Genomic DNA, 23898 nt, shown 5'->3' on the forward strand with positions numbered 1-23898 from the left:
GATAACGTGGCTCGACTGCGAAATGCGCCTTTCGGCTCCACTCTCTGGCTACAGTTTGCTGTTGTTCACAGTGGCACTGGCGTTGCCCATGGGGCTTCATGTAAGGCGACTGCACGTCGCTCGGCCAACAGCGGCCTACTGCAGACCGACACTTAAGAGACACAAAATACAAATCGACATCGAGAGACAGGCCCTGTCATATGGCACTCGCGACGTATACGCTGAAATTGAATGTAAATAAAACGTCTTTTGTAGTGGGCGCCGCTCCACTGCAGTGTCACACATGGTGAATAAATAGGAAAACAGTAGAACGTCTGTGTAGGGTCATGTTTTTACCTACAGTGCCACCTGCCTGAATGTGTATAAGCATCTGTGGCATCACTCCTTCGCAGCCAAATTGCCACACTAGCTGTGTATCTCTAACAAAGTTGACGTATGTCCTAACCTCGGTGACGGTTAAAACGATGTCGCCCCCGGGTGGGTTTGAACCACCAACCTTTCGGTTAACAGCCGAACGCGCTAACCGATTGCGCCACGGAGGCGTTGACTTTGGCTCACTTGTGCTCTCTATATCAACGCAATTCGTACACATTCTGCAGGAATCTCGCAGAATGGTAGCATCTGCTTATGCCTCTTCACATGGATAACGTGCATGCACACTGTAGCGACGCTCATAAACGAATGACATTATACTACAAAATGCATACAAACCACTGTTCTGCCTATGCATTCAGAAAACCTCCTAGGCCAGTAGAATACTTGACATAGGTTGTAGAACATCCCTTTCATTCAGTGTACTGCCATGTGATAGATATTGCTCGAGGTAGCTCCACACGTTGCAGGAAAGTTAAAAAAATGGATGCCTTTTGTGAGGTTCGAACTCACGACTCCTGGTTTACGAGACCAGTGCTCTACCGCTGAGCTAAGAAGGCGGCAGCTTTGAAATTGCGAGCTATCCCTGAATTCTCACTTCATCACACTGAATCTTGCAGCCCTCGACCAGATAATTGATTTGGCGCACTGCTGCTGCTGGGAGTGTCCACATTGCCGTTCACCAAATCTCTCGACTGTTTCGCCCTTACGATCGGCGACGACCGTCAGGCCACCAAAAGTTTGCAGTCTGCAATTTCTTGTCCTAGTGCACAGCTTTTGGGATAACGTGGCTCGACTGCGAAATGCGCCTTTCGGCTCCACTCTCTGGCTACAGTTTGCTGTTGTTCACAGTGGCACTTGCGTTGCCCATGGGGCTTCGTGTAAGGCGACTGCACGTCGCTCGGCCAACAGCGGCCTACTGCATACCGACACTTAAGAGACACAAAATACAAATCGACATCGAGAGACAGGCCCTGTCATATGGCACTCGCGACGTATACGCTGAAACTGAATGTAAATAAAACGTCTTTTGTAGTGGGCGCCGCTCCACTGCAGTGTCACACATGGTGAATAAATAGGAAAACAGTAGAACGTCTGAGTAGGGTCATGTTTTTACCTACAGTGCCACCTGCCTGAATGTGTATAAGCATCTGTGGCATCACTCCTTCGCAGCCAAATTGCCACACTAGCTGTGTATCTCTAACAAAGTTGACGTATGTCCTCACCTCGGTGACGGTTAAAACGATGTCGCCCCCGGGTGGGCTTGAACCACCAACCTTTCGGTTAACAGCCGAACGCGCTAACCGATTGCGCCACGGAGGCGTTGACTTAGGCTCACTTGTGCTCTCTATATCAACGCAATTCGTACACATTCTGCAGGAATCTCGCAGAATGGTAGCATCTGCTTATGCCTCTTCACATGGATAACGTGCATGCACACTGTAGCGACGCTCATAAACGAATGACATTATACTACAAAATGCATACAAACCACTGTTCTGCCTATGCATTCAGAAAACCTCCTAGGCCAGTAGAATACTTGACATAGGTTGTAGAACATCCCTTTCATTCAGTGTACTGCCATGTGATAGATATTGCTCGAGGTAGATCCGCACGTTGCAGGAAAGTTAAAGAAATGGATGCCTTCTGTGAGGTTCGAACTCAGGAATCCTGGTTTACGAGACCAGTGCTCTACCACTGAGCTAAGAAGGCGGCAGCTTTGAAATTGCGAGCTATCGCCGAATTCTCACTTCATCACACTGAATCTTGCAGCCCTCGACCAGATAATTGATTTGGCGCACTGCTGCTGCTGGGAGTGTCCACATTGCCGTTCACCAAATCTCTCGACTGTTTCGCCCTTACGATCGGCGACGACCGTCAGGCCACCAAAAGTTTGCAGTCTGCAATTTCTTGTCCTAGTGCACAGCTTTTGGGATAACGTGGCTCGACTGCGAAATGCGCCTTTCGGCTCCACTCTCTGGCTACAGTTTGCTGTTGTTCACAGTGGCACTGGCGTTGCCCATGGGGCTTCATGTAAGGCGACTGCACGTCGCTCGGCCAACAGCGGCCTACTGCAGACCGACACTTAAGAGACACAAAATACAAATCGACATCGAGAGACAGGCCCTGTCATATGGCACTCGCGACGTATACGCTGAAATTGAATGTAAATAAAACGTCTTTTGTAGTGGGCGCCGCTCCACTGCAGTGTCACACATGGTGAATAAATAGGAAAACAGTAGAACGTCTGTGTAGGGTCATGTTTTTACCTACAGTGCCACCTGCCTGAATGTGTATAAGCATCTGTGGCATCACTCCTTCGCAGCCAAATTGCCACACTAGCTGTGTATCTCTAACAAAGTTGACGTAAGTCCTCACCTCGGTGACGGTTAAAACGATTTCGCCCCCGGGTGGGCTTGAACCACCAACCTTTCGGTTAACAGCCGAACGCGCTAACCGATTGCGCCACGGAGGCGTTGACTTTGGCTCACTTGTGCTCTCTATATCAACGCAATTCGTACACATTCTGCAGGAATCTCGCAGAATGGTAGCATCTGCTTATGCCTCTTCACATGGATAACGTGCATGCACACTGTAGCGACGCTCATAAACGAATGACATTATACTACAAAATGCATACAAACCACTGTTCTGCCTATGCATTCAGAAAACTTCCTAGGCCAGTAGAATACTTGACATAGGTTGTAGAACATCCCTTTCATTCAGTGTACTGCCATGTGATAGATATTGCTCGAGGTAGCTCCGCACGTTGCAGGAAAGTTAAAACAATGGATGCCTTCTGTGAGGTTCGAACTCACGACTCCTGGTTTACGAGACCAGTGCTCTACCGCTGAGCTAAGAAGGCTGCAGCTTTGAAATGGCGAGCTATCCCTGAATTCTCACTTCATCACACTGAATCTTGCAGCCCTCGACCAGATAATTGATTTGGCGCACTGCTGCTGCTGGGAGTGTCCACATTGCCGTTCACCAAATCTCTCGACTGTTTCGCCCTTACGATCGGCGACGACCGTCAGGCCACCAAAAGTTTGCAGTCTGCAATTTCTTGTCCTAGTGCACAGCTTTTGGGATAACGTGGCTCGACTGCGAAATGCGCCTTTCGGCTCCACTCTCTGGCTACAGTTTGCTGTTGTTCACAGTGGCACTGGCGTTGCCCATGGGGCTTCGTGTAAGGCGACTGCACGTCGCTCGGCCAACAGCGGCCTACTGCATACCGACACTTAAGAGACACAAAATACAAATCGACATCGAGAGACAGGCCCTGTCATATGGCACTCGCGACGTATACGCTGAAATTGAATGTAAATAAAACGTCTTTTGTAGTGGGCGCCGCTCCACTGCAGTGTCACACATGGTGAATAAATAGGAAAACAGTAGAACGTCTGTGTAGGGTCATGTTTTTACCTACAGTGCCACCTGCCTGAATGTGTATAAGCATCTGTGGCATCACTCCTTCGCAGCCAAATTGCCACACTAGCTGTGTATCTCTAACAAAGTTGACGTATGTCCTCACCTCAGTGACGGTTAAAACGATGTCGCCCCCGGGGTGGGCTTGAACCACCAACCTTTCGGTTAACAGCCGAACGCGCTAGCCGATTGCGCCACGGAGGCGTTGACTTTGGCTCACTTGTGCTCTCTATATCAACGCAATTCGTACACATTCTGCAGGAATCTCGCAGAATGGTAGCATCTGCTTATGCCTCTTCACATGGATAACGTGCATGCACACTGTAGCGACGCTCATAAACGAATGACATTATACTACAAAATGCATACAAACCACTGTTCTGCCTATGCATTCAGAAAACCTCCTAGGCCAGTAGAATACTTGACATAGGTTGTAGAACATCCCTTTCATTCAGTGTACTGCCATGTGATAGATATTGCTCGAGGTAGCTCCACACGTTGCAGGAAAGTTAAAAAAATGGATGCCTTTTGTGAGGTTCGAACTCACGACTCCTGGTTTACGAGACCAGTGCTCTACCGCTGAGCTAAGAAGGCGGCAGCTTTGAAATTGCGAGCTATCCCTGAATTCTCACTTCATCACACTGAATCTTGCAGCCCTCGACCAGATAATTGATTTGGCGCACTGCTGCTGCTGGGAGTGTCCACATTGCCGTTCACCAAATCTCTCGACTGTTTCGCCCTTACGATCGGCGACGACCGTCAGGCCACCAAAAGTTTGCAGTCTGCAATTTCTTGTCCTAGTGCACAGCTTTTGGGATAACGTGGCTCGACTGCGAAATGCGCCTTTCGGCTCCACTCTCTGGCTACAGTTTGCTGTTGTTCACAGTGGCACTGGCGTCCCATGGGGCTTCATGTAAGGCGACTGCACGTCGCTCGGCCAACAGCGGCCTACTGCAGACCGACACTTAAGAGACACAAAATACAAATCGACATCGAGAGACAGGCCCTGTCATATGGCACTCGCGACGTATACGCTGAAATTGAATGTAAATAAAACGTCTTTTGTAGTGGGCGCCGCTCCACTGCAGTGTCACACATGGTGAATAAATAGGAAAACAGTAGAACGTCTGTGTAGGGTCATGTTTTTACCTACAGTGCCACCTGCCTGAATGTGTATAAGCATCTGTGGCATCACTCCTTCGCAGCCAAATTGCCACACTAGCTGTGTATCTCTAACAAAGTTGACGTATGTCCTCACCTCGGTGACGGTTAAAACGATGTCGCACCCGGGTGGGCTTGAACCACCAACTTTTCGGTTATCAGCCGAACGCGCTAGCCGATTGCGCCATGGAGGCGTAGACTTTGGCTCACTTATGCTCTCTATATCAACGCAATTCGTACACATTCTGCAGGAACCTCGCAGAATGGTAGCATCTGCTTATGCCTCTTCACATGGATAACGTGCATGCACACTGTAGCGACGCTCATAAACGAATGACATTATACTACAAAATGCATACAAACCACTGTTCTGCCTATGCATTCAGAAAACCTCCTAGGCCAGTAGAATACTTGACATAGGTTGTAGAACATCCCTTTCATTCGGTGTACTGCCATGTGATAGATATTGCTCGAGGTAGCTCCGCACGTTGCAGGAAAGTTAAAAAAATGGATGCCTTCTGTGAGGTTCGAACTCACGACTCCTGGTTTACGAGACCAGTGCTCTACCACTGAGCTAAGAAGGCGGCAACTTTGAAGTTGCGAGCTATCCCCGAATTCTCACTTCATCACACTGAATCTTGCAGCCCTCGACCAGATAATTGATTTGGCGCACTGCTGCTGCTGGGAGTGTCCACATTGCCGTTCACCAAATCTCTCGACTGTTTCGCCCTTACGATCGGCGACGACCGTCAGGCCACCAAAAGTTTGCAGTCTGCAATTTCTTGTCCTAGTGCACAGCTTTTGGGATAACGTGGCTCGACTGCGAAATGCGCCTTTCGGCTCCACTCTCTGGCTACAGTTTGCTGTTGTTCACAGTGGCACTGGCGTTGCCCATGGGGCTTCATGTAAGGCGACTGCACGTCGCTCGGCCAACAGCGGCCTACTGCAGACCGACACTTAAGAGACACAAAATACAAATCGACATCGAGAGACAGGCCCTGTCAAATGGCACTCGCGACGTATACGCTGAAATTGAATGTAAATAAAACGTCTTTTGTAGTGGGCGCCGCTCCACTGCAGTGTCACACATGGTGAATAAATAGGAAAACAGTAGAACGTCTGTGTAGGGTCATGTTTTTACCTACAGTGCCACCTGCCTGAATGTGTATAAGCATCTGTGGCATCACTCCTTCGCAGCCAAATTGCCACACTAGCTGTGTATCTCTAACAAAGTTGACGTATGTCCTCACCACGGTGACGGTTAAAACGATGTCGCCCCCGGGTGGGCTTGAACCACCAACCTTTCGGTTAACAGCCGAACGCGCTAACCGATTGCGCCACGGAGGCGTTGACTTTGGCTCACTTGTGCTCTCTATATCAACGCAATTCGTACACATTCTGCAGGAATCTCGCAGAATGGTAGCATCTGCTTATGCCTCTTCACATGGATAACGTGCATGCACACTGTAGCGACGCTCATAAACGAATGACATTATACTACAAAATGCAAACAAACCACTGTTCTGCCTATGCATTCAGAAAACCTCCTAGGCCAGTAGAATACTTGACATAGGTTGTAGAACATCCCTTTCATTCAGTGTACTGCCATGTGATAGATATTGCTCGAGGTAGCTCCGCACGTTGCAGGAAAGTTAAAAAAATGGATGCCTTCTGTGAGGTTCGAACTCACGACTCCTGGTTTACGAGACCAGTGCTCTACCGCTGAGCTAAGAAGGCGGCAGCTTTGAAATTGCGAGCTATCCCTGAATTCTCACTTCATCACACTGAATCTTGCAGCCCTCGACCAGATAATTGATTTGGCGCACTGCTGCTGCTGGGAGTGTCCACATTGCCGTTCACCAAATCTCTCGACTGTTTCGCCCTTACGATCGGCGACGACCGTCAGGCCACCAAAAGTTTGCAGTCTGCAATTTCTTGTCCTAGTGCACAGCTTTTGGGATAACGTGGCTCGACTGCGAAATGCGCCTTTCGGCTCCACTCTCTGGCTACAGTTTGCTGTTGTTCACAGTGGCACTTGCGTTGCCCATGGGGCTTCGTGTAAGGCGACTGCACGTCGCTCGGCCAACAGCGGCCTACTGCATACCGACACTTAAGAGACACAAAATACAAATCGACATCGAGAGACAGGCCCTGTCATATGGCACTCGCGACGTATACGCTGAAATTGAATGTAAATAAAACGTCTTTTGTAGTGGGCGCCGCTCCACTGCAGTGTCACACATGGTGAATAAATAGGAAAACAGTAGAACGTCTGTGTAGGGTCATGTTTTTACCTACAGTGCCACCTGCTTGAATGTGTATAAGCATCTGTGGCATCACTCCTTCGCAGCCAAATTGCCACACTAGCTGTGTATCTCTAACAAAGTTGACGTATGTCCTCACCTCGGTGACGGTTAAAACGATGTCGCCCCCGGGTGGGCTTGAACCACCAACCTTTCGGTTAACAGCCGAACGCGCTAGCCGATTGCGCCACGGAGGCGTTGACTTTGGCTCACTTGTGCTCTCTATATCAACGCAATTCGTACACATTCTGCAGGAATCTCGCAGAATGGTAGCATCTGCTTATGCCTCTTCACATGGATAACGTGCATGCACACTGTAGCGACGCTCATAAACGAATGACATTATACTACAAAATGCATACAAACCACTGTTCTGCCTATGCATTCAGAAAACCTCCTAGGCCAGTAGAATACTTGACATAGGTTGTAGAACATCCCTTTCATTCAGTGTACTGCCATGTGATAGATATTGCTCGAGGTAGATCCGCACGTTGCAGGAAAGTTAAAAAAATGGATGCCTTCTGTGAGGTTCGAACTCACGAATCCTGGTTTACGAGACCAGTGCTCTACCACTGAGCTAAGAAGGCGGCAGCTTTGAAATTGCGAGCTATCCCCGAATTCTCACTTCATCACACTGAATCTTGCAGCCCTCGACCAGATAATTGATTTGGCGCACTGCTGCTGCTGGGAGTGTCCACATTGCCGTTCACCAAATCTCTCGACTGTTTCGCCCTTACGATCGGCGACGACCGTCAGGCCACCAAAAGTTTGCAGTCTGCAATTTCTTGTCCTAGTGCACAGCTTTTGGGATAACGTGGCTCGACTGCGAAATGCGCCTTTCGGCTCCACTCTCTGGCTACAGTTTGCTGTTGTTCACAGTGGCACTTGCGTTGCCCATGGGGCTTCATGTAAGGCGACTGCACGTCGCTCGGCCAACAGCGGCCTACTGCAGACCGACACTTAAGAGACACAAAATACAAATCGACATCGAGAGACAGGCCCTGTCATATGGCACTCGCGACGTATACGCTGAAATTGAATGTAAATAAAACGTCTTTTGTAGTGGGCGCCGCTCCACTGCAGTGTCACACATGGTGAATAAATAGGAAAACAGTAGAACATCTGTGTAGGGTCATGTTTTTACCTACAGTGCCACCTGCCTGAATGTGTATAAGCATCTGTGGCATCACTCCTTCGCAGCCAAATTGCCACACTAGCTGTGTATCTCTAACAAAGTTGACGTATGTCCTCACCTCGGTGACGGTTAAAACGATGTCGCCCCCGGGTGGGCTTGAACCACCAACCTTTCGGTTAACAGCCGAACGCGCTAACCGATTGCGCCACGGAGGCGTTGACTTTGGCTCACTTTTGCTCTCTATATCAACGCAATTCGTACACATTCTGCAGGAATCTCGCAGAATGGTAGCATCTGCTTATGCCTCTTCACATGGATAACGTGCATGCACACTGTAGCGACGCTCATAAACGAATGACATTATACTACAAAATGCATACAAACCACTGTTCTGCCTATGCATTCAGAAAACCTCCTAGGCCAGTAGAATACTTGACATAGGTTGTAGAACATCCCTTTCATTCAGTGTACTGCCATGTGATAGATATTGCTCGAGGTAGCTCCGCACGTTGCAGGAAAGTTAAAAAAATGGATGCCTTCTGTGAGGTTCGAACTCACGACTCCTGGTTTACGAGACCAGTGCTCTACCGCTGAGCTAAGAAGGCGGCAGCTTTGAAATTGCGAGCTATCCCTGAATTCTCACTTCATCACACTGAATCTTGCAGCCCTCGACCAGATAATTGATTTGGCGCACTGCTGCTGCTGCGAGTGTCCATATTGCCGTTCACCAAATCTCTCGACTGTTTCGCCCTTACGATCGGCGACGACCGTCAGGCCACCAAAAGTTTGCAGTCTGCAATTTCTTGTCCTAGTGCACAGCTTTTGGGATAACGTGGCTCGACTGCGAAATGCGCCTTTCGGCTCCACTCTCTGGCTACAGTTTGCTGTTGTTCACAGTGGCACTGGCGTTGCCCATGGGGCTTCGTGTAAGGCGACTGCACGTCGCTCGGCCAACAGCGGCCTACTGCAGACCGACACTTAAGAGACACAAAATACAAATCGACATCGAGAGACAGGCCCTGTCATATGGCACTCGCGACGTATACGCTGAAATTGAATGTAAATAAAACGTCTTTTGTAGTGGGCGCCGCTCCACTGCAGTGTCACACATGGTGAATAAATAGGAAAACAGTAGAACGTCTGTGTAGGGTCATGTTTTTACCTACAGTGCCACCTGCCTGAATGTGTATAAGCATCTGTGGCATCACTCCTTCGCAGCCAAATTGCCACACTAGCTGTGTATCTCTAACAAAGTTGACGTATGTCCTCACCTCGGTGACGGTTAAAACGATGTCGCCCCCAGGTGGGCTTGAACCACCAACCTTTCGGTTAACAGCCGAACGCGCTAGCCGATTGCGCCACGGAGGCGTTGACTTTGGCTCACTTGTGCTCTCTATATCAACGCAATTCGTACACATTCTGCAGGAACTTCGCAGAATGGTAGCATCTGCTTATGCCTCTTCACATGGATAACGTGCATGCACACTGTAGCGACGCTCATAAACGAATGACATTATACTACAAAATGCATACAAACCACTGTTCTGCCTATGCATTCAGAAAACCTCCTAGGCCAGTAGAATACGTGACATAGGTTGTAGAACATCCCTTTCATTCAGTGTACTGCCATGTGATAGATATTGCTCGAGGTAGATCCGCACGTTGCAGGAAAGTTAAAAAAATGGATGCCTTCTGTGAGGTTCGAACTCACGAATCCTGGTTTACGAGACCAGTGCTCTACCACTGAGCTAAGAAGGCGGCAGCTTTGAAATTGCGAGCTATCCCCGAATTCTCACTTCATCACACTGAATCTTGCAGCCCTCGACCAGATAATTGATTTGGCGCACTGCTGCTGCTGGGAGTGTCCACATTGCCGTTCACCAAATCTCTCGACTGTTTCGCCCTTACGATCGGCGACGACCGTCAGGCCACCAAAAGTTTGCAGTCTGCAATTTCTTGTCCTAGTGCACAGCTTTTGGGATAACGTGGCTCGACTGCGAAATGCGCCTTTCGGCTCCACTCTCTGGCTACAGTTTGCTGTTGTTCACAGTGGCACTGGCGTTGCCCATGGGGCTTCGTGTAAGGCGACTGCACGTCGCTCGGCCAACAGCGGCCTACTGCAGACCGACACTTAAGAGACACAAAATACAAATCGACATCGAGAGACAGGCCCTGTCATATGGCACTCGCGACGTATACGCTGAAATTGAATGTAAATAAAACGTCTTTTGTAGTGGGCGCCGCTCCACTGCAGTGTCACACATGGTGAATAAATAGGAAAACAGTAGAACGTCTGTGTAGGGTCATGTTTTTACCTACAGTGCCACCTGCCTGAATGTGTATAAGCATCTGTGGCATCACTCCTTCGCAGCCAAATTGCCACACTAGCTGTGTATCTCTAACAAAGTTGACGTATGTCCTCACCTCGGTGACGGTTAAAACGATGTCGCCCCCGGGTGGGCTTGAACCACCAACCTTTCGGTTAACAGCCGAACGCGCTAACCGATTGCGCCATGGAGGCGTTGACTTTGGCTCACTTGTGCTCTCTATATCAACGCAATTCGTACACATTCTGCAGGAATCTCGCAGAATGGTAGCATCTGCTTATGCCTCTTCACATGGATAACGTGCATGCACACTGTAGCGACGCTCATAAACGAATGACATTATACTACAAAATGCATACAAACCACTGTTCTGCCTATGCATTCAGAAAACCTCCTAGGCCAGTAGAATACTTGACATAGGTTGTAGAACATCCCTTTCATTCAGTGTACTGCCATGTGATAGATATTGCTCGAGGTAGATCCGCACGTTGCAGGAAAGTTAAAAAAATGGATGCCTTCTGTGAGGTTCGAACTCACGAATCCTGGTTTACGAGACCAGTGCTCTACCACTGAGCTAAGAAGGCGGCAGCTTTGAAATTGCGAGCTATCCCCGAATTCTCACTTCATCACACTGAATCTTGCAGCCCTCGACCAGATAATTGATTTGGCGCACTGCTGCTGCTGGGAGTGTCCACATTGCCGTTCACCAAATCTCTCGACTGTTTCGCCCTTACGATCGGCGACGACCGTCAGGCCACCAAAAGTTTGCAGTCTGCAATTTCTTGTCCTAGTGCACAGCTTTTGGGATAACGTGGCTCGACTGCGAAATGCGCCTTTCGGCTCCACTCTCTGGCTACAGTTTGCTGTTGTTCACAGTGGCACTTGCGTTGCCCATGGGGCTTCATGTAAGGCGACTGCACGTCGCTCGGCCAACAGCGGCCTACTGCAGACCGACACTTAAGAGACACAAAATACAAATCGACATCGAGAGACAGGCCCTGTCATATGGCACTCGCGACGTATACGCTGAAATTGAATGTAAATAAAACGTCTTTTGTAGTGGGCGCCGCTCCACTGCAGTGTCACACATGGTGAATAAATAGGAAAACAGTAGAACGTCTGTGTAGGGTCATGTTTTTACCTACAGTGCCACCTGCCTGAATGTGTATAAGCATCTGTGGCATCACTCCTTCGCAGCCAAATTGCCACACTAGCTGTGTATCTCTAACAAAGTTGACGTATGTCCTCACCTCGGTGACGGTTAAAACGATGTCGCCCCCGGGTGGGCTTGAACCACCAACCTTTCGGTTAACAGCCGAACGCGCTAACCGATTGCGCCACGGAGGCGTTGACTTTGGCTCACTTGTGCTCTCTATATCAACGCAATTCGTACACATTCTGCAGGAATCTCGCAGAATGGTAGCATCTGCTTATGCCTCTTCACATGGATAACGTGCATGCACACTGTAGCGACGCTCATAAACGAATGACATTATACTACAAAATGCATACAAACCACTGTTCTGCCTATGCATTCAGAAAACCTCCTAGGCCAGTAGAATACTTGACATAGGTTGTAGAACATCCCTTTCATTCAGTGTACTGCCATGTGATAGATATTGCTCGAGGTAGCTCCGCACGTTGCAGGAAAGTTAAAAAAATGGATGCCTTCTGTGAGGTTCGAACTCACGACTCCTGGTTTACGAGACCAGTGCTCTACCGCTGAGCTAAGAAGGCGGCAGCTTTGAAATTGCGAGCTATCCCTGAATTCTCACTTCATCACACTGAATCTTGCAGCCCTCGACCAGATAATTGATTTGGCGCACTGCTGCTGCTGCGAGTGTCCATATTGCCGTTCACCAAATCTCTCGACTGTTTCGCCCTTACGATCGGCGACGACCGTCAGGCCACCAAAAGTTTGCAGTCTGCAATTTCTTGTCCTAGTGCACAGCTTTTGGGATAACGTGGCTCGACTGCGAAATGCGCCTTTCGGCTCCACTCTCTGGCTACAGTTTGCTGTTGTTCACAGTGGCACTGGCGTTGCCCATGGGGCTTCGTGTAAGGCGACTGCACGTCGCTCGGCCAACAGCGGCCTACTGCAGACCGACACTTAAGAGACACAAAATACAAATCGACATCGAGAGACAGGCCCTGTCATATGGCACTCGCGACGTATACGCTGAAATTGAATGTAAATAAAACGTCTTTTGTAGTGGGCGCCGCTCCACTGCAGTGTCACACATGGTGAATAAATAGGAAAACAGTAGAACGTCTGTGTAGGGTCATGTTTTTACCTACAGTGCCACCTGCCTGAATGTGTATAAGCATCTGTGGCATCACTCCTTCGCAGCCAAATTGCCACACTAGCTGTGTATCTCTAACAAAGTTGACGTATGTCCTCACCTCGGTGACGGTTAAAACGATGTCGCCCCCGGGTGGGCTTGAACCACCAACCTTTCGGTTAACAGCCGAACGCGCTAGCCGATTGCGCCACGGAGGCGTTGACTTTGGCTCACTTGTGCTCTCTATATCAACGCAATTCGTACACATTCTGCAGGAACTTCGCAGAATGGTAGCATCTGCTTATGCCTCTTCACATGGATAACGTGCATGCACACTGTAGCGACGCTCATAAACGAATGACATTATACTACAAAATGCATACAAACCACTGTTCTGCATATGCATTCAGAAAACCTCCTAGGCCAGTAGAATACGTGACATAGGTTGTAGAACATCCCTTTCATTCAGTGTACTGCCATGTGATAGATATTGCTCGAGGTAGATCCGCACGTTGCAGGAAAGTTAAAAAAATGGATGCCTTCTGTGAGGTTCGAACTCACGAATCCTGGTTTACGAGACCAGTGCTCTACCACTGAGCTAAGAAGGCGGCAGCTTTGAAATTGCGAGCTATCCCCGAATTCTCACTTCATCACACTGAATCTTGCAGCCCTCGACCAGATAATTGATTTGGCGCACTGCTGCTGCTGGGAGTGTCCACATTGCCGTTCACCAAATCTCTCGACTGTTTCGCCCTTACGATCGGCGACGACCGTCAGGCCACCAAAAGTTTGCAGTCTGCAATTTCTTGTCCTAGTGCACAGCTTTTGGGATAACGTGGCTCGACTGCGAAATGCGCCTTTCGGCTCCACTCTCTGGCTACAGTTTGCTGTTGTTCACAGTGGCACTGGCGTTGCCCATGGGGCTTCGTGTAAGGCGACTGCACGTCGCTCGGCCAACAGCGGCCTACTGCAGACCGACACTTAAGAGACACAAAATACAAATCGACATCGAGAGACAGGCCCTGTCATATGGCACTCGCGACGTATACGCTGAAATTGAATGTAAATAAAACGTCTTTTGTAGTGGGCGCCGCTCCACTGCAGTGTCACACATGGTGAATAAATAGGAAAACAGTAGAACGTCTGTGTAGGGTCATGTTTTTACCTACAGTGCCACCTGCCTGAATGTGTATAAGCATCTGTGGCATCACTCCTTCGCAGCCAAATTGCCACACTAGCTGTGTATCTCTAACAAAGTTGACGTATGTCCTCACCTCGGTGACGGTTAAAACGATGTCGCCCCCGGGTGGGCTTGAACCACCAACCTTTCGGTTAACAGCCGAACGCGCTAACCGATTGCGCCACGGAGGCGTTGACTTTGGCTCACTTGTGCTCTCTATATCAACGCAATTCGTACACATTCTGCAGGAATCTCGCAGAATGGTAGCATCTGCTTATGCCTCTTCACATGGATAACGTGCATGCACTCTGTAGCGACGCTCATAAACGAATGACATTATACTACAAAATGCAAACAAACTACTGTTCTGCCTATGCATTCAGAAAACCTCCTAGGCCAGTAGAATACTTGACATAGGTTGTAGAACATCCCTTTCATTCAGTGTACTGCCATGTGATAGATATTGCTCGAGGTAGCTCCGCACGTTGCAGGAAAGTTAAAAAAATGGATGCCTTCTGTGAGGTTCGAACTCACGCCTCCTGGTTTACGAGACCAGTGCTCTACCGCTGAGCTAAGAAGGCGGCAGCTTTGAAATTGCGAGCTATCCCTGAATTCTCACTTCATCACACTGAATCTTGCAGCCCTTGACCAGATAATTGATTTGGCGCACTGCTGCTGCTGGGAGTGTCCACATTGCCGTTCACCAAATCTCTCGACTGTTTCGCCCTTACGATCGGCGACGACCGTCAGGCCACCAAAAGTTTGCCGTCTGCAATTTCTTGTCCTAGTGCACAGCTTTTGGGATAACGTGGCTCGACTGCGAAATGCGCCTTTCGGCTCCACTCTCTGGCTACAGTTTGCTGTTGTTCACAGTGGCACTTGCGTTGCCCATGGGGCTTCGTGTAAGGCGACTGCACGTCGCTCGGCCAACAGCGGCCTACTGCATACCGACACTTAAGAGACACAAAATACAAATCGACATCGAGAGACAGGCCCTGTCATATGGCACTCGCGACGTATACGCTGAAATTGAATGTAAATAAAACGTCTTTTGTAGTGGGCGCCGCTCCACTGCAGTGTCACACATGGTGAATAAATAGGAAAACAGTAGAACGTCTGTGTAGGGTCATGTTTTTACCTACAGTGCCACCTGCTTGAATGTGTATAAGCATCTGTGGCATCACTCCTTCGCAGCCAAATTGCCACACTAGCTGTGTATCTCTAACAAAGTTGACGTATGTCCTCACCTCGGTGATGGTTAAAACGATGTCGCCCCCGGGTGGGCTTGAACCACCAACCTTTCGGTTAACAGCCGAACGCGCTAGCCGATTGCGCCACGGAGGCGTTGACTTTGGCTCACTTGTGCTCTCTATATCAACGCAATTCGTACACATTCTGCAGGAATCTCGCAGAATGGTAGCATCTGCTTATGCCTCTTCACATGGATAACGTGCATGCACACTGTAGCGACGCTCATAAACGAATGACATTATACTACAAAATGCATACAAACCACTGTTCTGCCTATGCATTCAGAAAACCTCCTAGGCCAGTAGAATACTTGACATAGGTTGTAGAACATCCCTTTCATTCAGTGTACTGCCATGTGATAGATATTGCTCGAGTTAGATCCGCACGTTGCAGGAAAGTTAAAAAAATGGATGCCTTCTGTGGGGTTCGAACTCACGAATCCTGGTTTACGAGACCAGTGCTCTACCACTGAGCTAAGAAGGCGGCAGCTTTGAAATTGCGAGCTATCCCCGAATTCTCACTTCATCACACTGAATCTTGCAGCCCTCGACCAGATAATTGATTTGGCGCACTGCTGCTGCTGGGAGTGTCCACATTGCCGTTCACCAAATCTCTCGACTGTTTCGCCCTTACGATCGGCGACGACCGTCAGGCCACCAAAAGTTTGCAGTCTGCAATTTCTTGTCCTAGTGCACAGCTTTTGGGATAACGTGGCTCGACTGCGAAATGCGCCTTTCGGCTCCACTCTCTGGCTACAGTTTGCTGTTGTTCACAGTGGCACTGGCGTTGCCCATGGGGCTTCATGTAAGGCGACTGCACGTCGCTCGGCCAACAGCGGCCTACTGCAGACCGACACTTAAGAGACACAAAATACAAATCGACATCGAGAGACAGGCCCTGTCATATGGCACTCGCGACGTATACGCTGAAATTGAATGTAAATAAAACGTCTTTTGTAGTGGGCGCCGCTCCACTGCAGTGTCACACATGGTGAATAAATAGGAAAACAGTAGAACGTCTGTGTAGGGTCATGTTTTTACCTACAGTGCCACCTGCCTGAATGTGTATAAGCATCTGTGGCATCACTCCTTCGCAGCCAAATTGCCACACTAGCTGTGTATCTCTAACAAAGTTGACGTATGTCCTCACCTCGGTGACGGTTAAAACGATGTCGCCCCCGGGTGGGCTTGAACCACCAACCTTTCGGTTAACAGCCGAACGCGCTAACCGATTGCGCCACGGAGGCGTTGACTTTGGCTCACTTGTGCTCTCTATATCAACGCAATTCGTACACATTCTGCAGGAATCTCGCAGAATGGTAGCATCTGCTTATGCCTCTTCACATGGATAACGTGCATGCACACTGTAGCGACGCTCATAAACGAATGACATTATACTACAAAATGCATACAAACCACTGTTCTGCCTATGCATTCAGAAAACCTCCTAGGCCAGTAGAATACTTGACATAGGTTGTAGAACATCCCTTTCATTCAGTCTACTGCCATGTGATAGATATTGCTCGAGGTAGCTCCGCACGTTGCAGGAAAGTTAAAAAAATGGATGCCTTCTGTGAGGTTCGAACTCACGACTCCTGGTTTACGAGACCAGTGCTCTACCGCTGAGCTAAGAAGGCGGCAGCTTTGAAATTGCGAGCTATCCCTGAATTCTCACTTCATCACACTGAATCTTGCAGCCCTCGACCAGATAATTGATTTGGCGCACTGCTGCTGCTGCGAGTGTCCATATTGCCGTTCACCAAATCTCTCGACTGTTTCGCCCTTACGATCGGCGACGACCGTCAGGCCACCAAAAGTTTGCAGTCTGCAATTTCTTGTCCTAGTGCACAGCTTTTGGGATAACGTGGCTCGACTGCGAAATGCGCCTTTCGGCTCCACTCTCTGGCTACAGTTTGCTGTTGTTCACAGTGGCACTGGCGTTGCCCATGGGGCTTCGTGTAAGGCGACTGCACGTCGCTCGGCCAACAGCGGCCTACTGCAGACCGACACTTAAGAGACACAAAATACAAATCGACATCGAGAGACAGGCCCTGTCATATGGCACTCGCGACGTATACGCTGAAATTGAATGTAAATAAAACGTCTTTTGTAGTGGGCGCCGCTCCACTGCAGTGTCACACATGGTGAATAAATAGGAAAACAGTAGAACGTCTGTGTAGGGTCATGTTTTTACCTACAGTGCCACCTGCCTGAATGTGTATAAGCATCTGTGGCATCACTCCTTCGCAGCCAAATTGCCACACTAGCTGTGTATCTCTAACAAAGTTGACGTATGTCCTCACCTCGGTGACGGTTAAAACGATGTCGCCCCCGGGTGGGCTTGAACCACCAACCTTTCGGTTAACAGCCGAACGCGCTAACCGATTGCGCCACGGAGGCGTTGACTTTGGCTCACTTGTGCTCTCTATATCAACGCAATTCGTACACATTCTGCAGGAATCTCGCAGAATGGTAGCATCTGCTTATGCCTCTTCACATGGATAACGTGCATGCACACTGTAGCGACGCTCATAAACGAATGACATTATACTACAAAATGCATACAAACCACTGTTCTGCCTATGCATTCAGAAAACCTCCTAGGCCAGTAGAATACTTGACATAGGTTGTAGAACATCCCTTTCATTCAGTCTACTGCCATGTGATAGATATTGCTCGAGGTAGCTCCGCACGTTGCAGGAAAGTTAAAAAAATGGATGCCTTCTGTGAGGTTCGAACTCACGACTCCTGGTTTACGAGACCAGTGCTCTACCGCTGAGCTAAGAAGGCGGCAGCTTTGAAATTGCGAGCTATCCCTGAATTCTCACTTCATCACACTGAATCTTGCAGCCCTCGACCAGATAATTGATTTGGCGCACTGCTGCTGCTGCGAGTGTCCATATTGCCGTTCACCAAATCTCTCGACTGTTTCGCCCTTACGATCGGCGACGACCGTCAGGCCACCAAAAGTTTGCAGTCTGCAATTTCTTGTCCTAGTGCACAGCTTTTGGGATAACGTGGCTCGACTGCGAAATGCGCCTTTCGGCTCCACTCTCTGGCTACAGTTTGCTGTTGTTCACAGTGGCACTGGCGTTGCCCATGGGGCTTCGTGTAAGGCGACTGCACGTCGCTCGGCCAACAGCGGCCTACTGCAGACCGACACTTAAGAGACACAAAATACAAATCGACATCGAGAGACAGGCCCTGTCATATGGCACTCGCGACGTATACGCTGAAATTGAATGTAAATAAAACGTCTTTTGTAGTGGGCGCCGCTCCACTGCAGTGTCACACATGGTGAATAAATAGGAAAACAGTAGAACGTCTGTGTAGGGTCATGTTTTTACCTACAGTGCCACCTGCCTGAATGTGTATAAGCATCTGTGGCATCACTCCTTCGCAGCCAAATTGCCACACTAGCTGTGTATCTCTAACAAAGTTGACGTATGTCCTCACCTCGGTGACGGTTAAAACGATGTCGCCCCCGGGTGGGCTTGAACCACCAACCTTTCGGTTAACAGCCGAACGCGCTAGCCGATTGCGCCACGGAGGCGTTGACTTTGGCTCACTTGTGCTCTCTATATCAACGCAATTCGTACACATTCTGCAGGAACTTCGCAGAATGGTAGCATCTGCTTATGCCTCTTCACATGGATAACGTGCATGCACACTGTAGCGACGCTCATAAACGAATGACATTATACTACAAAATGCATACAAACCACTGTTCTGCCTATGCATTCAGAAAACCTCCTAGGCCAGTAGAATACGTGACATAGGTTGTAGAACATCCCTTTCATTCAGTGTACTGCCATGTGATAGATATTGCTCGAGGTAGATCCGCACGTTGCAGGAAAGTTAAAAAAATGGATGCCTTCTGTGAGGTTCGAACTCACGAATCCTGGTTTACGAGACCAGTGCTCTACCACTGAGCTAAGAAGGCGGCAGCTTTGAAATTGCGAGCTATCCCCGAATTCTCACTTCATCACACTGAATCTTGCAGCCCTCGACCAGATAATTGATTTGGCGCACTGCTGCTGCTGGGAGTGTCCACATTGCCGTTCACCAAATCTCTCGACTGTTTCGCCCTTACGATCGGCGACGACCGTCAGGCCACCAAAAGTTTGCAGTCTGCAATTTCTTGTCCTAGTGCACAGCTTTTGGGATAACGTGGCTCGACTGCGAAATGCGCCTTTCGGCTCCACTCTCTGGCTACAGTTTGCTGTTGTTCACAGTGGCACTGGCGTTGCCCATGGGGCTTCGTGTAAGGCGACTGCACGTCGCTCGGCCAACAGCGGCCTACTGCAGACCGACACTTAAGAGACACAAAATACAAATCGACATCGAGAGACAGGCCCTGTCATATGGCACTCGCGACGTATACGCTGAAATTGAATGTAAATAAAACGTCTTTTGTAGTGGGCGCCGCTCCACTGCAGTGTCACACATGGTGAATAAATAGGAAAACAGTAGAACGTCTGTGTAGGGTCATGTTTTTACCTACAGTGCCACCTGCCTGAATGTGTATAAGCATCTGTGGCATCACTCCTTCGCAGCCAAATTGCCACACTAGCTGTGTATCTCTAACAAAGTTGACGTATGTCCTCACCTCGGTGACGGTTAAAACGATGTCGCCCCCGGGTGGGCTTGAACCACCAACCTTTCGGTTAACAGCCGAACGCGCTAACCGATTGCGCCACGGAGGCGTTGACTTTGGCTTACTTGTGCTCTCTATATCAACGCAATTCGTACACATTCTGCAGGAATCTCGCAGAATGGTAGCATCTGCTTATGCCTCTTCACATGGATAACGTGCATGCACACTGTAGCGACGCTCATAAACGAATGACATTATACTACAAAATGCATACAAACCACTGTTCTGCCTATGCATTCAGAAAACCTCCTAGGCCAGTAGAATACTTGACATAGGTTGTAGAACATCCCTTTCATTCAGTGTACTGCCATGTGATAGATATTGCTCGAGGTAGCTCCGCACGTTGCAGGAAAGTTAAAAAAATGGATGCCTTCTGTGAGGTTCGAACTCACGACTCCTGGTTTACGAGACCAGTGCTCTACCGCTGAGCTAAGAAGGCGGCAGCTTTGAAATTGCGAGCTATCCCTGAATTCTCACTTCATCACACTGAATCTTGCAGCCCTCGACCAGATAATTGATTTGGCGCACTGCTGCTGCTGCGAGTGTCCATATTGCCGTTCACCAAATCTCTCGACTGTTTCGCCCTTACGATCGGCGACGACCGTCAGGCCACCAAAAGTTTGCAGTCTGCAATTTCTTGTCCTAGTGCACAGCTTTTGGGATAACGTGGCTCGACTGCGAAATGCGCCTTTCGGCTCCACTCTCTGGCTACAGTTTGCTGTTGTTCACAGTGGCACTGGCGTTGCCCATGGGGCTTCGTGTAAGGCGACTGCACGTCGCTCGGCCAACAGCGGCCTACTGCAGACCGACACTTAAGAGACACAAAATACAAATCGACATCGAGAGACAGGCCCTGTCATATGGCACTCGCGACGTATACGCTGAAATTGAATGTAAATAAAACGTCTTTTGTAGTGGGCGCCGCTCCACTGCAGTGTCACACATGGTGAATAAATAGGAAAACAGTAGAACGTCTGTGTAGGGTCATGTTTTTACCTACAGTGCCACCTGCCTGAATGTGTATAAGCATCTGTGGCATCACTCCTTCGCAGCCAAATTGCCACACTAGCTGTGTATCTCTAACAAAGTTGACGTATGTCCTCACCTCGGTGACGGTTAAAACGATGTCGCCCCCGGGTGGGCTTGAACCACCAACCTTTCGGTTTACAGCCGAACGCGCTAGCCGATTGCGCCACGGAGGCGTTGACTTTGGCTCACTTGTGCTCTCTATATCAACGCAATTCGTACACATTCTGCAGGAACTTCGCAGAATGGTAGCATCTGCTTATGCCTCTTCACATGGATAACGTGCATGCACACTGTAGCGACGCTCATAAACGAATGACATTATACTACAAAATGCATACAAACCACTGTTCTGCCTATGCATTCAGAAAACCTCCTAGGCCAGTAGAATACTTGACATAGGTTGTAGAACATCCCTTTCATTCAGTGTACTGCCATGTGATAGATATTGCTCGAGGTAGATCCGCACGTTGCAGGAAAGTTAAAAAAATGGATGCCTTCTGTGAGGTTCGAACTCACGAATCCTGGTTTACGAGACCAGTGCTCTACCACTGAGCTAAGAAGGCGGCAGCTTTGAAATTGCGAGCTATCCCCGAATTCTCACTTCATCACACTGAATCTTGCAGCCCTCGACCAGATAATTGATTTGGCGCACTGCTGCTGCTGGGAGTGTCCACATTGCCGTTCACCAAATCTCTCGACTGTTTCGCCCTTACGATCGGCGACGACCGTCAGGCCACCAAAAGTTTGCAGTCTGCAATTTCTTGTCCTAGTGCACAGCTTTTGGGATAACGTGGCTCGACTGCGAAATGCGCCTTTCGGCTCCACTCTCTGGCTACAGTTTGCTGTTGTTCACAGTGGCACTGGCGTTGCCCATGGGGCTTCGTGTAAGGCGACTGCACGTCGCTCGGCCAACAGCGGCCTACTGCAGACCGACACTTAAGAGACACAAAATACAAATCGACATCGAGAGACAGGCCCTGTCATATGGCACTCGCGACGTATACGCTGAAATTGAATGTAAATAAAACGTCTTTTGTAGTGGGCGCCGCTCCACTGCAGTGTCACACATGGTGAATAAATAGGAAAACAGTAGAACGTCTGTGTAGGGTCATGTTTTTACCTACAGTGCCACCTGCCTGAATGTGTATAAGCATCTGTGGCATCACTCCTTCGCAGCCAAATTGCCACACTAGCTGTGTATCTCTAACAAAGTTGACGTATGTCCTCACCTCGGTGACGGTTAAAACGATGTCGCCCCCGGGTGGGCTTGAACCACCAACCTTTCGGTTAACAGCCGAACGCGCTAACCGATTGCGCCACGGAGGCGTTGACTTTGGCTTACTTGTGCTCTCTATATCAACGCAATTCGTACACATTCTGCAGGAATCTCGCAGAATGGTAGCATCTGCTTATGCCTCTTCACATGGATAACGTGCATGCACACTGTAGCGACGCTCATAAACGAATGACATTATACTACAAAATGCATACAAACCACTGTTCTGCCTATGCATTCAGAAAACCTCCTAGGCCAGTAGAATACTTGACATAGGTTGTAGAACATCCCTTTCATTCAGTCTACTGCCATGTGATAGATATTGCTCGAGGTAGCTCCGCACGTTGCAGGAAAGTTAAAAAAATGGATGCCTTCTGTGAGGTTCGAACTCACGACTCCTGGTTTACGAGACCAGTGCTCTACCGCTGAGCTAAGAAGGCGGCAGCTTTGAAATTGCGAGCTATCCCTGAATTCTCACTTCATCACACTGAATCTTGCAGCCCTCGACCAGATAATTGATTTGGCGCACTGCTGCTGCTGCGAGTGTCCATATTGCCGTTCACCAAATCTCTCGACTGTTTCGCCCTTACGATCGGCGACGACCGTCAGGCCACCAAAAGTTTGCAGTCTGCAATTTCTTGTCCTAGTGCACAGCTTTTGGGATAACGTGGCTCGACTGCGAAATGCGCCTTTCGGCTCCACTCTCTGGCTACAGTTTGCTGTTGTTCACAGTGGCACTGGCGTTGCCCATGGGGCTTCGTGTAAGGCGACTGCACGTCGCTCGGCCAACAGCGGCCTACTGCAGACCGACACTTAAGAGACACAAAATACAAATCGACATCGAGAGACAGGCCCTGTCATATGGCACTCGCGACGTATACGCTGAAATTGAATGTAAATAAAACGTCTTTTGTAGTGGGCGCCGCTCCACTGCAGTGTCACACATGGTGAATAAATAGGAAAACAGTAGAACGTCTGTGTAGGGTCATGTTTTTACCTACAGTGCCACCTGCCTGAATGTGTATAAGCATCTGTGGCATCACTCCTTCGCAGCCAAATTGCCACACTAGCTGTGTATCTCTAACAAAGTTGACGTATGTCCTCACCTCGGTGACGGTTAAAACGATTTCGCCCCCGGGTGGGCTTGAACCACCAACCTTTCGGTTAACAGCCGAACGCGCTAGCCGATTGCGCCACGGAGGCGTTGACTTTGGCTCACTTGTGCTCTCTATATCAACGCAATTCGTACACATTCTGCAGGAACTTCGCAGAATGGTAGCATCTGCTTATGCCTCTTCACATGGATAACGTGCATGCACACTGTAGCGACGCTCATAAACGAATGACATTATACTACAAAATGCATACAAACCACTGTTCTGCCTATGCATTCAGAAAACCTCCTAGGCCAGTAGAATACGTGACATAGGTTGTAGAACATCCCTTTCATTCAGTGTACTGCCATGTGATAGATATTGCTCGAGGTAGATCCGCACGTTG

At 49.1% G+C, this 23898-nt stretch overlaps 41 non-coding genes across 41 annotated transcripts; all 41 read right to left on the reverse strand.

Annotated features, from left to right (window-relative positions):
* Positions 1 to 468: 468 nt before the first annotated feature.
* Positions 469 to 542, reverse strand: Trnan-guu (transfer RNA asparagine (anticodon GUU)). The gene has a single exon. It is a non-coding gene; the product is annotated as a tRNA-Asn (tRNA).
* Positions 543 to 860: 318 nt separating this feature from the next.
* Positions 861 to 932, reverse strand: Trnat-cgu (transfer RNA threonine (anticodon CGU)). The gene has a single exon. It is a non-coding gene; the product is annotated as a tRNA-Thr (tRNA).
* Positions 933 to 1621: 689 nt separating this feature from the next.
* On the reverse strand, positions 1622 to 1695 carry Trnan-guu (transfer RNA asparagine (anticodon GUU)). The gene has a single exon. It is a non-coding gene; the product is annotated as a tRNA-Asn (tRNA).
* A 318-nt stretch (positions 1696 to 2013) lies between these two features.
* Positions 2014 to 2085, reverse strand: Trnat-cgu (transfer RNA threonine (anticodon CGU)). The gene has a single exon. It is a non-coding gene; the product is annotated as a tRNA-Thr (tRNA).
* Positions 2086 to 2774: 689 nt separating this feature from the next.
* Trnan-guu (transfer RNA asparagine (anticodon GUU)) lies at positions 2775 to 2848 on the reverse strand. Its single transcript has one exon. It is a non-coding gene; the product is annotated as a tRNA-Asn (tRNA).
* Positions 2849 to 3166: 318 nt separating this feature from the next.
* Positions 3167 to 3238, reverse strand: Trnat-cgu (transfer RNA threonine (anticodon CGU)). The gene has a single exon. It is a non-coding gene; the product is annotated as a tRNA-Thr (tRNA).
* A 689-nt stretch (positions 3239 to 3927) lies between these two features.
* Positions 3928 to 4002, reverse strand: Trnan-guu (transfer RNA asparagine (anticodon GUU)). The gene has a single exon. It is a non-coding gene; the product is annotated as a tRNA-Asn (tRNA).
* Positions 4003 to 4320: 318 nt separating this feature from the next.
* Positions 4321 to 4392, reverse strand: Trnat-cgu (transfer RNA threonine (anticodon CGU)). Its single transcript has one exon. It is a non-coding gene; the product is annotated as a tRNA-Thr (tRNA).
* A 687-nt stretch (positions 4393 to 5079) lies between these two features.
* Positions 5080 to 5153, reverse strand: Trnai-gau (transfer RNA isoleucine (anticodon GAU)). Its single transcript has one exon. It is a non-coding gene; the product is annotated as a tRNA-Ile (tRNA).
* Positions 5154 to 5471: 318 nt separating this feature from the next.
* Positions 5472 to 5543, reverse strand: Trnat-cgu (transfer RNA threonine (anticodon CGU)). Its single transcript has one exon. It is a non-coding gene; the product is annotated as a tRNA-Thr (tRNA).
* A 689-nt stretch (positions 5544 to 6232) lies between these two features.
* Positions 6233 to 6306, reverse strand: Trnan-guu (transfer RNA asparagine (anticodon GUU)). The gene has a single exon. It is a non-coding gene; the product is annotated as a tRNA-Asn (tRNA).
* Positions 6307 to 6624: 318 nt separating this feature from the next.
* Trnat-cgu (transfer RNA threonine (anticodon CGU)) lies at positions 6625 to 6696 on the reverse strand. The gene has a single exon. It is a non-coding gene; the product is annotated as a tRNA-Thr (tRNA).
* A 689-nt stretch (positions 6697 to 7385) lies between these two features.
* Positions 7386 to 7459, reverse strand: Trnan-guu (transfer RNA asparagine (anticodon GUU)). The gene has a single exon. It is a non-coding gene; the product is annotated as a tRNA-Asn (tRNA).
* Positions 7460 to 7777: 318 nt separating this feature from the next.
* Trnat-cgu (transfer RNA threonine (anticodon CGU)) lies at positions 7778 to 7849 on the reverse strand. The gene has a single exon. It is a non-coding gene; the product is annotated as a tRNA-Thr (tRNA).
* A 689-nt stretch (positions 7850 to 8538) lies between these two features.
* On the reverse strand, positions 8539 to 8612 carry Trnan-guu (transfer RNA asparagine (anticodon GUU)). Its single transcript has one exon. It is a non-coding gene; the product is annotated as a tRNA-Asn (tRNA).
* A 318-nt stretch (positions 8613 to 8930) lies between these two features.
* Trnat-cgu (transfer RNA threonine (anticodon CGU)) lies at positions 8931 to 9002 on the reverse strand. The gene has a single exon. It is a non-coding gene; the product is annotated as a tRNA-Thr (tRNA).
* Positions 9003 to 9691: 689 nt separating this feature from the next.
* Positions 9692 to 9765, reverse strand: Trnan-guu (transfer RNA asparagine (anticodon GUU)). Its single transcript has one exon. It is a non-coding gene; the product is annotated as a tRNA-Asn (tRNA).
* Positions 9766 to 10083: 318 nt separating this feature from the next.
* Trnat-cgu (transfer RNA threonine (anticodon CGU)) lies at positions 10084 to 10155 on the reverse strand. Its single transcript has one exon. It is a non-coding gene; the product is annotated as a tRNA-Thr (tRNA).
* Positions 10156 to 10844: 689 nt separating this feature from the next.
* On the reverse strand, positions 10845 to 10918 carry Trnan-guu (transfer RNA asparagine (anticodon GUU)). Its single transcript has one exon. It is a non-coding gene; the product is annotated as a tRNA-Asn (tRNA).
* Positions 10919 to 11236: 318 nt separating this feature from the next.
* Positions 11237 to 11308, reverse strand: Trnat-cgu (transfer RNA threonine (anticodon CGU)). The gene has a single exon. It is a non-coding gene; the product is annotated as a tRNA-Thr (tRNA).
* Positions 11309 to 11997: 689 nt separating this feature from the next.
* On the reverse strand, positions 11998 to 12071 carry Trnan-guu (transfer RNA asparagine (anticodon GUU)). Its single transcript has one exon. It is a non-coding gene; the product is annotated as a tRNA-Asn (tRNA).
* Positions 12072 to 12389: 318 nt separating this feature from the next.
* Trnat-cgu (transfer RNA threonine (anticodon CGU)) lies at positions 12390 to 12461 on the reverse strand. The gene has a single exon. It is a non-coding gene; the product is annotated as a tRNA-Thr (tRNA).
* Positions 12462 to 13150: 689 nt separating this feature from the next.
* On the reverse strand, positions 13151 to 13224 carry Trnan-guu (transfer RNA asparagine (anticodon GUU)). The gene has a single exon. It is a non-coding gene; the product is annotated as a tRNA-Asn (tRNA).
* Positions 13225 to 13542: 318 nt separating this feature from the next.
* On the reverse strand, positions 13543 to 13614 carry Trnat-cgu (transfer RNA threonine (anticodon CGU)). The gene has a single exon. It is a non-coding gene; the product is annotated as a tRNA-Thr (tRNA).
* A 689-nt stretch (positions 13615 to 14303) lies between these two features.
* Trnan-guu (transfer RNA asparagine (anticodon GUU)) lies at positions 14304 to 14377 on the reverse strand. The gene has a single exon. It is a non-coding gene; the product is annotated as a tRNA-Asn (tRNA).
* A 318-nt stretch (positions 14378 to 14695) lies between these two features.
* On the reverse strand, positions 14696 to 14767 carry Trnat-cgu (transfer RNA threonine (anticodon CGU)). The gene has a single exon. It is a non-coding gene; the product is annotated as a tRNA-Thr (tRNA).
* A 689-nt stretch (positions 14768 to 15456) lies between these two features.
* Positions 15457 to 15530, reverse strand: Trnan-guu (transfer RNA asparagine (anticodon GUU)). Its single transcript has one exon. It is a non-coding gene; the product is annotated as a tRNA-Asn (tRNA).
* Positions 15531 to 15848: 318 nt separating this feature from the next.
* On the reverse strand, positions 15849 to 15920 carry Trnat-cgu (transfer RNA threonine (anticodon CGU)). The gene has a single exon. It is a non-coding gene; the product is annotated as a tRNA-Thr (tRNA).
* Positions 15921 to 16609: 689 nt separating this feature from the next.
* On the reverse strand, positions 16610 to 16683 carry Trnan-guu (transfer RNA asparagine (anticodon GUU)). Its single transcript has one exon. It is a non-coding gene; the product is annotated as a tRNA-Asn (tRNA).
* Positions 16684 to 17001: 318 nt separating this feature from the next.
* On the reverse strand, positions 17002 to 17073 carry Trnat-cgu (transfer RNA threonine (anticodon CGU)). Its single transcript has one exon. It is a non-coding gene; the product is annotated as a tRNA-Thr (tRNA).
* A 689-nt stretch (positions 17074 to 17762) lies between these two features.
* Positions 17763 to 17836, reverse strand: Trnan-guu (transfer RNA asparagine (anticodon GUU)). The gene has a single exon. It is a non-coding gene; the product is annotated as a tRNA-Asn (tRNA).
* A 318-nt stretch (positions 17837 to 18154) lies between these two features.
* Trnat-cgu (transfer RNA threonine (anticodon CGU)) lies at positions 18155 to 18226 on the reverse strand. The gene has a single exon. It is a non-coding gene; the product is annotated as a tRNA-Thr (tRNA).
* A 689-nt stretch (positions 18227 to 18915) lies between these two features.
* Trnan-guu (transfer RNA asparagine (anticodon GUU)) lies at positions 18916 to 18989 on the reverse strand. The gene has a single exon. It is a non-coding gene; the product is annotated as a tRNA-Asn (tRNA).
* A 318-nt stretch (positions 18990 to 19307) lies between these two features.
* On the reverse strand, positions 19308 to 19379 carry Trnat-cgu (transfer RNA threonine (anticodon CGU)). Its single transcript has one exon. It is a non-coding gene; the product is annotated as a tRNA-Thr (tRNA).
* A 689-nt stretch (positions 19380 to 20068) lies between these two features.
* Positions 20069 to 20142, reverse strand: Trnan-guu (transfer RNA asparagine (anticodon GUU)). Its single transcript has one exon. It is a non-coding gene; the product is annotated as a tRNA-Asn (tRNA).
* Positions 20143 to 20460: 318 nt separating this feature from the next.
* Trnat-cgu (transfer RNA threonine (anticodon CGU)) lies at positions 20461 to 20532 on the reverse strand. Its single transcript has one exon. It is a non-coding gene; the product is annotated as a tRNA-Thr (tRNA).
* Positions 20533 to 21221: 689 nt separating this feature from the next.
* Positions 21222 to 21295, reverse strand: Trnay-gua (transfer RNA tyrosine (anticodon GUA)). Its single transcript has one exon. It is a non-coding gene; the product is annotated as a tRNA-Tyr (tRNA).
* A 318-nt stretch (positions 21296 to 21613) lies between these two features.
* Positions 21614 to 21685, reverse strand: Trnat-cgu (transfer RNA threonine (anticodon CGU)). Its single transcript has one exon. It is a non-coding gene; the product is annotated as a tRNA-Thr (tRNA).
* A 689-nt stretch (positions 21686 to 22374) lies between these two features.
* Trnan-guu (transfer RNA asparagine (anticodon GUU)) lies at positions 22375 to 22448 on the reverse strand. The gene has a single exon. It is a non-coding gene; the product is annotated as a tRNA-Asn (tRNA).
* Positions 22449 to 22766: 318 nt separating this feature from the next.
* On the reverse strand, positions 22767 to 22838 carry Trnat-cgu (transfer RNA threonine (anticodon CGU)). The gene has a single exon. It is a non-coding gene; the product is annotated as a tRNA-Thr (tRNA).
* A 689-nt stretch (positions 22839 to 23527) lies between these two features.
* On the reverse strand, positions 23528 to 23601 carry Trnan-guu (transfer RNA asparagine (anticodon GUU)). The gene has a single exon. It is a non-coding gene; the product is annotated as a tRNA-Asn (tRNA).
* Positions 23602 to 23898: the final 297 nt, after the last annotated feature.

This window comes from Schistocerca gregaria, chromosome 5 (genome assembly GCF_023897955.1).
Source record: "Schistocerca gregaria isolate iqSchGreg1 chromosome 5, iqSchGreg1.2, whole genome shotgun sequence".
Classification (NCBI taxonomy): domain Eukaryota; kingdom Metazoa; phylum Arthropoda; class Insecta; order Orthoptera; family Acrididae; genus Schistocerca; species Schistocerca gregaria.